The sequence below is a fragment of the Bubalus kerabau genome, chromosome X (genome assembly GCF_029407905.1).
Source record: "Bubalus kerabau isolate K-KA32 ecotype Philippines breed swamp buffalo chromosome X, PCC_UOA_SB_1v2, whole genome shotgun sequence".
In the NCBI taxonomy this organism is placed as follows: Eukaryota; Metazoa; Chordata; class Mammalia; order Artiodactyla; family Bovidae; genus Bubalus; species Bubalus kerabau.
The window spans coordinates 74098149-74109661 of NC_073647.1; the positions used below are offsets into that span (position 1 = coordinate 74098149).

General features: G+C 40.9%; 1 non-coding gene across 1 annotated transcript; it reads left to right on the top strand.

The window, feature by feature from the left end:
• Positions 1-3780: 3780 nt before the first annotated feature.
• TRNAY-GUA (transfer RNA tyrosine (anticodon GUA)) lies at positions 3781-3852 on the top strand. The gene has a single exon. It is a non-coding gene; the product is annotated as a tRNA-Tyr (tRNA).
• Positions 3853-11513: the final 7661 nt, after the last annotated feature.

Consider the following 11513-nt stretch of genomic DNA (forward strand, 5'->3'; position numbering starts at 1 on the left):
ACGTGAAATTCATTGTTTTGGGGTAAAATGTCCTATAGATATAAATTATGTCTAACTGGTCTATTGTATCATTTAAAGTTTGTGTTTCCTTGTTAATTTTCTATTTAGTTGATCTATCCATAGGTGTGAGTAGGGTATTAAAGTCTCCCACTATTATTGTGTTATTGTTAATTTCCCCTTTCATACTTGTTAACATTTGTCTTACATATTGTGGTACTCCTATGTTGGGTGCATATATATTTATAATTGTTATATCTTCTTCTTGGATTGGTCCTTTGATCATGATGTGGTGTCCTTCTTTGTCTCTTTTCACAGCCTTTGTTTTAAAGTCTATTTTATCTGATATGAGTATTCCTATTCCTGCTTTCTTTTGGTCTCTATTCACGTGGAATATCTTTTTCCAGCCCTTCACTTTCAGTCTGTATGTGTCCCTTGTTTTGAGGTGGGTCTCTTGTAGACAACATATATAGGGTTCTTGTTTTTGTATCCATTCAGCCAGTCTTTGTCTTTTGAGTGGGGCATTCAACCCATTTACGTTTAAGGTAATTATTGATAAGTATGATCCCATTGCCATTTACTTTATTGTTTTGGGTTCGAGTTTATACACCCTTTTTGTGCTTCCTGTGTCCTCATTTCTTTTAATTAGTTTTTTTTTTCTCTCTGTTTCATTTATTTCTACCATTCTATCTTGTACCTCACTAATCCTATCTTCTGCCTCCATTACTCTACTATTTGTTCCCTCCAGAGTGTTTTTGATCTCATTTATTGCATTATTCATTATATATTGACTCTTTATTTCTTCTAGGTCCTTGTTAAACCTTTCTTGCATCTTCTCAATCCTTGTCTTCAGGCTATTTATCTGTGATTCCATTTTGTTTTCAAGATTTTGGATCATTTTCACTCTCATTATTCAGAATTCTTTATCAGGTAGATTCCCTATCTCTTCCTCTTTTGTTTGGTTTGGTGGGCATTTATCCTGTTCTTTTAGCTGCTGGGTATTCTTCTGTCTCTTCATCTTGTTTATATTGTTGTGTTTGGGGTGGCCTTTCTGTATTCTGGCAGTTTGTGGAGTTCTCTTTATTGTGGAGTTTCCTCTCTGTGGGTGGGGTTTTATGGGTGGCTTGTCAAGGTTTCCTGGTTAGGGAAGCTTGTGTTGGTGTTCTGGGGGGGGGGGGGGGTGGAGCCAGATTTTTTCTCTCTGGAGTACAATGAAGTGTCCAGTACTGAGTTATGAGATGTCATTGGGTTTGGAGTAACTTTGGGCAGCCTGTATATTGAAGCTCAGGGCTGTGTTCCGGTGTTGCTGGAGAATTTGCGTGGTATGTCTTGCTCTGGAACTTGTTGGCCCTTGGGTGGTGCTTGGTTTCAGTGTAGGTATGGAGCTGTTTGATGAGCTCCTGTCGATTAATGTTCCCTGGAGTCAGGAGTTCTCTGTTGTTTTTAGGATTTGGACTGAAGCCTCCTGCTTCTGGTTTTCAGTCTTATTTTTACAGTAGCCTCAAGACTTCTCCATCTATACAGCACTGTTGATAAGACATCTAGGTTAAAGATGAAAAGTTTCTCCACAGTGAGGGCCACCCAGAGAGGTTCACAGAGTTACATGGAGAAGAGGGAGGAGGGAGATAGAGGTGACCAGGATGAGATGAGGTGGAATCAAAAAAGGAGAGAGCAGGCTAGCCAGTAATCACTTCCCTGTGTGCTCTCCGCAGTCTGGACCACTCAGAGATGTTCACGGAGTTACACAGAGAAGAGAAGAGGGAGGAAGGAGACAGAGGTGGCCAGGAGGATAAATGGAGAATCAAAAGGAGACAGACAGATCCAGCCTGTAATCAGTTCCCTAAGTGTTCTCCACCGTCCGGAACACTCAAAGAGATTCACAGAGTTGTGCAGAGAAGAGAAGGGGGAGGGAGGAGATAGAGGCGACCTGGTGGAGAAAAAGGAGAGTCCAAAGGGGGAGAGAACAATCAGGCCAGTGATCTCAGTCCCAAGTAAAAATGGGTCCTGAAGATTGGGTTCTTAAAGGTACAAAATTGATAACAAATACCAAAAAGCAAAGATTAAAAATCTAGAGTAGAGGTTGGATTTTGAAAAATACAGTATTAAAGGAAAAAAAAGTCACAAAAATTATAAAATATGTATATATTAAATTTGCTTTAAAAAATAGGGTCTCTTTTTTTTTGCAAAGTAATAGTAGGTTACAAAAATGAAAATTAAAAGAGTAATAGAGGACTTAAAAATAAATAAAAAATTAAAGAATGATAGTAAAAATAGTAAAAATATATCTAGGACTTTCTCTTGTTATGGGCAGTGTGGGGTCAGTTCATTTTCGGATAGTTCCTTGATTTGGCTTATGTTTCTCAAGATCTATAGGCCCATTTCTATGTAGTTAGTACTAACTACAGGGTTTTAATCTATTGCACCTGTCACTTCCAAGGAGGTTCCCTCTGTTTTAGCTTCTTCTGTTTGCTTCTGTTTGCTTTTGTTTGCTTCTTCTTCAGTGTCTAATTTCTGCCCTGACACAAGGGGATGGTGGTGGACACTTTTTTAGGCTCACTTGTTCAGTCGTGCTGTGGGGAGGGAGGGACCCTGCAAACAAATAACTGGTGCATGCTCACAGTGTCTCGGCCACACTGGGCTTACCCCTGCTCACGGCGTGTGTGCTTTCCCTGTCTACACTGCTTAGGCTCTAGGTTGCTCTGCCAGGAGCTTTCTGAGGCCGGCCCTGGGTTTTATGCACTTCCCAGGTCTAAACTGCTCAGGTTCAGGTACTTGGGTAGTCCTCAGAGGTGCAGACTCATTTGGGCCTGTGTTTTCTGCCCTTCCCAGGTCCGAGCAGCTCAGGTGACCAGGTGTTTGGTGAGCACGGTCACAGCAACTTATTGCCTCCCCTGTCCCTGCCGCTCGGTTTTCTCGATGTACAACTGGCGTACCTTCTCAGGCGGATGTTGACTGTCCAGAATCCCAAGAAGTCTTGGTTAGCAAGGAAACCTGCTTGCAGTTTCGTAGATAATACCTCTCTTGGGCCGCAATTGCCCCCTTCTGGCTCTGGCTGCCCTCGCCTGCCTGTCATCAGAGGGGGATGGGCCGTTCTGCAGCTGGCTAGCTCTGCTCAGTCCTTTGTTCTGTGAGTAGGCCTGGTTGTGCCTTAGCTTAGGGATTTTCATGTGGTAGCTATCCCACAGGCTGGTTTGCTATCCCAAGTTAGTTCCCTCAGATTGCCCTTGGGGCATTCAGGCCTGGTCCTTACTCTAAGCAATGAAGCCCGCACCTCCCTGCCCAGCCCCTGCTTGCTAGTGGCGCTTGCAGGCGTCTGCGCTGCTTCTCCGCTGGGGGAGTTACCATTGGGCACATAGTCTGTGGGTTTTCATTATTTATTTATTTTTCATCCCGGTTATGTTGCCCTCTGTGGTTCCAAGGCTTGCCACAGACTCGGCAGTGAGAGAGTGTTTCCTGGTGTTTGGAAACTTCTTTCTTTTTTAAGACTCCCTTCCCGGGATGGAGCTCCGTTCCTACCTCTTTTGTCTCTCTTTTTATCGTTTATATTTTTTCCTACCTCCTTTTGAAGACAATGGCCTGCTTTTCTGGGTGCCTGATGTCCTCTGCTAGCATTCAGAAGTTGTTTTGTGGAATTTACTCAGCGTTCAAATGTTATTTTGATGAATTTGTGGGGGAGAAAGTGGTCTCCCTGTCCTATTCCTCAACCATCTTCTGTTCTTCCTCTAATATCTTGATATACAACTGTTTCTTCTATTTTATGGTCTTTTAAATTTCTGTTGGGATTCCCTGGTGGCTCAGAGGATAAAGCGCCTGCCTGTAATGCAGGAGACCTGGGTTCGATCCCTGGGTTGGGAAGATCCCCTGGAGAAGGAAATGGCAACCCACTCCAGTATTCTTGCCTGGAGAATCCCATGGACAGAGGAGCCTGGCAGGCTACAGTCCATGGGGTCACAAAGAGTCGGACACAACTGAGCGATTTCATACACAAATTTCTGTTATATTAGTAGTAATGTCCCCAGTTTCATTTTTTACTTTAGTAATTTAAGCTTTTATTTTGTTCTTTATTAATCAATCTAAATAAATGTTGTTAATCTTGGTTGATCTTTCCCAAAACATAACTTTATTTGATTGATTTCTATCGTTTTTTTTTTTTTTCTATCTTTGATTTTTTATCTGGACTCTAATCTTTATCATTTCTTTCTTTCTACTAGATTTGGGTTTAGTTTGTTCTTTTTCTAGTTATTCAAAGTATAAAGTTAGGTTATTGATTTAACTTATATTTTAACATAGGTGTTTACAATATAAATGTACCTTAGAGCCCTTCATTCACTGCATCACTTAAGTTTTGGTGTGATGCATTTTCATTCTTAAAGTATTTAAATTTTTTCTCTTATGATTTTTTCTTTGAGACTTTTATTGTTTAAGGGTTTGATGTTTAGTTTCTGTTTTCAAAATTTCCTTCTATTATTGATGTCTATTCTTAGCCCCTCTCCACTGTGGTTGGTAAAGATACTTTGTATGATTTTAGTATTTTAAAATGTATTGAGGGCCTTCCCTGGTGGTCCAGTGATTAAGACTCCATGCTTCCACTATAGGGGTCATGGGTTTTTTTCCCTGGCTGGGAAGCTAAGATCCCACATACCAAGTAGCATGGCAAAAAATAAATAAGTAAAATAAGATAAAATAAAACTTACTGAGAGTTGTTTTGTGATCTAAACTATAGTATGTTCTAAAGAAGTTGCCTTGTGCACTTGAGAATAATGTTTAATTCTGCTGTTTTGGGATGGAGTGTTTGGCATACAGGCTTCCCAGGTCATGCTAGTGGTAAAAAACCTGCTTGCCAATGCCGGAGACATAAAAGACATGGGTTCGATCCCTGGGTCAGGAAAATCCCCTTGAGAAGGGCATGGCAACCCACTCAAGTATCCTTACCTGGAGAATCCCATGGACAGAGGAACCTGATGAGCTGGCTACAGTCCATAGGGTCACAAAGAATCAGACACCACTGAAGCAACTTTGCAAACAACACAAGCATGTTTGGCATATATCTGTTACATCTAGTTGGCTCATAGAGCATTCAAGTCCTCTGTTTTGTTAACCTTTTCTGTCTCATTGTTCTAATCATTATTGAAAGTTGGATATTGAAGCCTACAACTATTATTGTAGGACTATCTACATCTCCCTTCAATTCATGAATCATATATTTTGGATCTCTGTTGTTTGGCATATATATGTTTATATGGTTATATCTTTTTGATGAATTGGCCCTTTTATCAGTATGTAATATCCTTCCTTGTCCCTTATAACAATTTTTGGCTTAAAAATCTGTTTTCTTTTTCCTGATATAAATATATTCACACCAGCTCTCTTTTGGTAACTATTTGCATCAAATATCTTTTCCATCCTTTTACTTTCAACCTATTTGTATATTTGAATCTAAAATGAGTCTTTTGTAGACAGGGTACTTGAATCATGCTTTTGGTTAAATCTATTGTGCCTATCTTTGTCTTTTAATTAGAAATTTCAATCATTTACATTTCAAGTCATTACTGATCAGGAAGAACTTACTTCTGCCCTCTTGCTATTCTTTTCCTATATACCATATATTTTTTTGTCCCCTAGTTCCTCTATTTGTATCTTATTTTTGTTTGACTGACTTCCCCTTCAGCTTTGGGATTCTTCCTTATATAGGACTGATAAAGGAAAGTATACACCTATTCTTCTACATTTGTTCAGTAACTGTGTAATAGCACACTCTCATCTCTTTCTGTATCAACTTCTACATCTTCTCTCATAGGCATGCAAATGAGCCTCTCTGGTTCCTACCACTCACTCTCATACCTATCCACTTAAATGTTCAACCATCAATTCAAACTCAGTGGTTCTAAAGTTGACTACCTCTCCCCAAAAAATCCATTTTGTTTTAATAAGTAAAATATAATCATGACTTTTATCATTCTAGTCTCCTTGATGTAAGTTGATCTTGGCTTTTCCCCTCTCACTTATTCCCCTACTTCCATAAAATCACTAAGGCTTTTGTTTTTTCTTTTCTTTTTTTTTTCAGCAATTTCTCCTTGTCACTTGAATTTGGAATGTTTTGAGGGCAAAATTCTAGACAAGAGTAATAGTAAGTGAAGACTCCTTGGAAAAGCATGCTATGTTCAAGGAAGTGAAATAAAATAAAACTATCATGTGGATTCCAAGGAGAAAGAATGGCAAGAATAGTCAGGCACTACATTGTGCAATCATGTAAAATCATGTGAGAACTTATCATGCTAGGGACTTTGGATTTCATCCTATAGAAAATGACAAAGCACTGAAGAAGGAGAATTACATGATCAGCAATCCATGTTAGAAAGATTACTCTGTCTATGTAGAATGGGTTAGAAGGGAGGAAGATTAGAAGCAGGGAGATGAGCTAAGAGGGTGTTGAAATAATATAAGAAAGAAGTGATGGTGGCATTGAATAAGGAAGTCACAGTCAGGATGCAGAAAAAAAAGGACAGAACAATAAGACAGTTTGAGCATTCTTTGGCATTGCCTTTCTTTCTGGCATTGGGATGAAAACTGAACTTTCCCAGTCCTGTGGCCACTGATGAGTTTTCCAAATTTGCTAGCATATTGAGTGCACCACTTTCACAGCATCAACTTTCAGAATTTGAAATAGCTCAACTGGAATTCCACCACCTCCACTAGCTTTGCTTGTAGTGATGCTTCCTAAGGCCCACTTGACTTCACATTCCAGAATGTCTGGCTGTAGGTGAGTAATCACACCATTGGGATTATCTGGGTCATGAAGATCTATTTTGTACAGTTCTTCTGTGTATCCCTGCCACATCTTCTTAATATCTTCTGCTTTTGTTAGGTCCCTACCATTTCTGTACTTTATGGAGCCCATCTTTGCATGAAATGTTCCCTTGGTATCTCTGATTTTCTTGAAGAGATCTCTAGTCTTTCCCATTCTATTGTTTTCCTCTATTTCTTTGCATTGATCGCTGAGGAAGGCTTTCTTATCTCTCCTTGCTCTGCATTCAAATGGGTATATCTTTCCTTTTCTCCTTTGCTTTTCGCTACTCTTCTTTTCACAGCTATTTGTAAGGCCTCCACAGACAACCATTTTGCTTTTTTGCGTTTCTTTTTCTTGGGGATGGTTTTGATTCCTGTCTCCTGCACAATGTCATGAACATCCATAGTTCATCAGGCACTCTGTCTATCAGATTTAGTCCCTAAAATCTACTTCTCACTTCCACTGCATAGTCATAAGGGATTTGATTTAGGTCATACCTGAACGGTCTAGTGGTTTTCCCTACTTTCTTCAATTTCAGTCTGACTTTGGTAATAAGGAATTCATGATCTGGGCCACAGTCAGCTGCCGGTCTTGTTTTTACTGACTGTATAGAGCTTCTCCATCTTTGGCTGCAAAGAATATAATCAATCTGATCTTGGTTTTGACCATCTGGTAATGTCCATGTGTAGAGTCTTCTCTTGTGTTGTTGGAAGAGGGTGTTTGCTATGACCAGTGTGTTCTCTTGGAAGAACTCTATTAGTTTTTGCCCTGCTTCATTCTGTACTCCAAGGCCAAATTTGCCTGTTACTCCAGGTGTTTCTTGACTTCCTACTTTTGCATTCCAGTCCCCTATAATGAAAAGGACATCTTTTTTGTGTATTAATTCTAGAAGGTCTTGTAGGTCTTCATATAACTGCTCAAATTCAGCTTCTTCAGTGTTACTGGTTGGGGCATAGACTTGGATTACCATGATGTTGAATGGCTTGCCTTGGAAACAAAGAGAGATCATTCTGTCATTTTTGAGATTGCATCCAAGGACTGCATTTCGGACTCTTGTTGACCATGATGGCTACTCCATTTCTTCTAAGGGATTCCTGCCTGTAGTAGTAGATATAATGGTCATCTGAGTTAAATTCACCCATTCCAGTCCATCTTAGCTCGCTGATTCCTAGAATGTCGATGCTCACTCTTGCCATCTCCTGTTTGACCACTTCCAATTTGCCTTGATTCATGGACCTAACATTCCAGGTTCCTATGCAATATTGCTTTATACTGCTTCTATCACCAGTCCCATTCACAACTGGATGTTGTTTTTGCTTTGGCTCCATCCATTCATTCTTTCTGGAGTTATTTCTCCACTGATCTCCAGTAGCATATTGGGCACCTACCGACCTGGGGAGTTCATCTTTCAGTGTCTTATCTTTTTGCATTTTCATACTGTTCAAGGGGTTCTCAAGGCAAGACTACTGAAGTGGTTTGCCATTCCCTTCTCCAGTGGACCACATTCTGTCAGACCTTTCCACCATGACCAGGCCGTCTTAGGTGGCCCCACATGGCATGGCTTAATTTCCTTGAGTTAGACAAGGTTGTGGTCTGTGTGAACAGATTGGCTAGTTGTCTGTGATTGTAGTTTCAGTCTGTCTGCTCTCTGATCCCGTTTCTCAGTGTTTACCATCTTACTTAGGTTTCTCATACCTTGGACATGGGGTCTCTCTTCACGACTACTCCAGCAAAGCACAGCTGCTGCTCCTTACCTCTGATGTAGGGTAGCTCCTCTTGGCCACCGACTCTACCCTCGGGCGTGGGGTAGCTCCTCTCGGCCGCGCTCATGTGCTGTCACAGCTGCTGTACTCATGGGCCATCGCAGCCTCCATGCTCCAAACCAGGCTTCAGCAATACTTGAACCATGAAATTCCAGACACTCAAGCTGGTTTTAGAAAAGGCAGAGGAACCAGAGATCAAATTGCCAACATCTGCTGGATCATTGAAAAAGCAAGAGAGTTCCAGAAAAACATCTATTTCTGCTTTATTGACTATGGCAAAGCCTTTGACTGTGTGGATCACAATAAACTGTGGAAAATTCTGTAAGAGATGGGAATACCAGACCACCTGACCTGCCTTTTGAGAAACCTGTATGAAGGTCAGGAAGCAAGAGTTAGAACTGGACATGGAACAACAGACTGGCTCCAAATAGGAAAAGAAGTACGTCAAGGCTGTATATTGTCACCCTGCTTATTTAACTTATATGCAGAGTACATCATGAGAAACGCTGGGCTGGAAGAAGCACAAGTTGGAATCAAGATTGCTGGGAGAAATATCAATAACCTCAGATATGCAGATGACACCACCCTTATGGCAGAAAGTGAAGAAGAACTAAAGAGCCTCTTGATGAAAGTGAAAGAGGAGAGTGAAAATGTTGGCTTAAAGCTCAACATTCAGAAAACTAAGATCATGGCATCTTGTCCTGTCACTTCATGGCAAATACATGGGGAAACATTGGAGACAGTGTCAGAGTTTATTTTTCTGGGGTCCAAAATCACTGCAGATGGTGATTACAGCCATGAAATTAAAGGATGCTTTTTCCTCAGAAGGAAAGTCATGACCAACCTAGACAGCATATTAAAAAGCAGAGACATTACTTCACCAACAAAGGTCCATCTAGTAAAGGCTATGGTTTTTCAAGTGGTCATGTATGGATGTGAGTTGGACTATAAAGAAAGCTGAGCATAGAAGAATTGGTGCTTTTGAACTGTGGTGTTGGAGAAGACTCTTGAGAGTCACTTGGACTCCAAGGAGATCCAACCAGTCCACCTAAAGGAAATCAGTTCTGGGTGTTTATTGGAAGGAATGATGTTAAAGCTGAAACTCCAATACTTTGGCCACCTGATGCAAAGAGCTGACTCATTGGAAAAGACCCAGATGCTTGGAAAGATTGAGCGCAGGAGGAGAAGGGGATGACAGAGGATGAGATGGTTGGATGGTATCACTGACTCGACGGACATGGGTTTGGGTGGACTCTGGAAGTTGGTGATGGACAGGGAGGCCTGGCTGCTGAGGTTCATGGGGTCGCAAAGAGTCGGACATGAATGAGCGACTGAACTGAACTGATAAGATAGTTAAGAAATATAAATAATGAAACTTAGTAATAGATTGGGGTTTCCCTGGGTGCTCATATGATAAAAAATCACCTGCAGTGCAGGAGACCTAAGTTCAATCCCTGGCTTGTGAAGATGCCCTGGAGGAGAGCATGGCAATCCCCCCTAGTATTCTTGCCTGGAGGATCCCCATGGATAGAGGAGCCTGGTGAGCTACAGTCCATGGGGTTGCAAAGAGTCGGACATGACTGAATGCCTAAGCACAGCACAGGGATAGATTGAGTGTGGTTGATGAGAGAGATGTACCTAAGATAACTTCCAAGCTTCTGGTTTGAACAAGTAGGTGAATAGTGATACCATTTTACTGAAATGGGGAAAGTGAAGACTATGCATATTTGATGAGAAGAATGAGTTCAGGTAGAATAGGAAGAGTATAAGATGCCTGTAAGGAGGAGATCTAAGATCATCTAAGAGGAGATGTTAGAGTTGGCCATGTAAATCTGGAGGTCAACAGAGACTTCAAGGTTGGTGACAAGATTTGTAAGTTGTCAGCATGTAGATGGTATTTTAAAACATGTGGGCTTACCTGGTGGTCCAGTGGCTAAGCCTGAGCTTCCAGTGCAGGTGGCCCTGGTTCAATCCCTAGATTCTAGATTCTATATGCCACAACTAAAAGATCCCATATGCCCCATCCAGGATCCATGATCCCACGTGCTGCAAGTGAGTTGGCACAGCCAAATAGCTAGTTTTTAAAAAGAAAGTTTCTTGAATTCATGAGTAAATAGTTAAAAGATTAAAAAAGTGATTGAATGATATCACCTAGGGAGCATATAAATAGAAGAGAGTAGAGGGTTGAGCTGTGAGTCCTCCAAAATTTATGTATCAGGAAGTGAAGTCAAGGCCATCAAAGAAGACTGGAAGTACTAGAGAGAAAGAAGTAAGAACAATATCATATTCCAAACAGCTGATGATGGTGGCCAAAGGATAAATATTTCAAATGGGAGTAATCAACGTTATCTGATACTGCTGTGGAAGACAAAAAAGTGACTAGGGGCATTAATGACATGATAGTTATAGATTCCTTGATTTTAGTTAGAATGGACTGGACTCAGGAATGAGACAGAGGTGAGGAGATGGAAACAATGAGTATGGAAAACTTGTTTAAGACATGTGGAAGAAAAGAGGAAATGAAAGGAACAACTAGTTCATGAGGCATGTGGCATCAAGTGAGGTTGGATTTCTTTTTCAAAATAGGAGAGGCTTTGATACTGCCTAGAAACAACCAACGGGAAAGGAAAGAAAGAGAAAGGAGGTAATTAGTATGGCAGGGTTCCCTAAAAGGGAGCAGGAGTGGCCTTAGAAAGGAGAGGGACATCATTTTCACCCTAACATGAATGTTGGAGCAAAAGTATCAGTGTAGACTCAGATACGTTTGTAGATTTCATGGTATAAAGGTGTGAGGGTTTCCTTCTGACATATTTTCTTTGGAGTTTTAGGAAATGAGACCATTTGCTGAGAGAGGGGGTTCAAGGTATGAGAACCTGGAAGTTTGAGGAGAGCAGAGAAAATAATTTTGAGAATGGGAGGTCTAGCTAAGTAAATAAACTAAAATTACCAGGCAGTGTTGAGAGTGG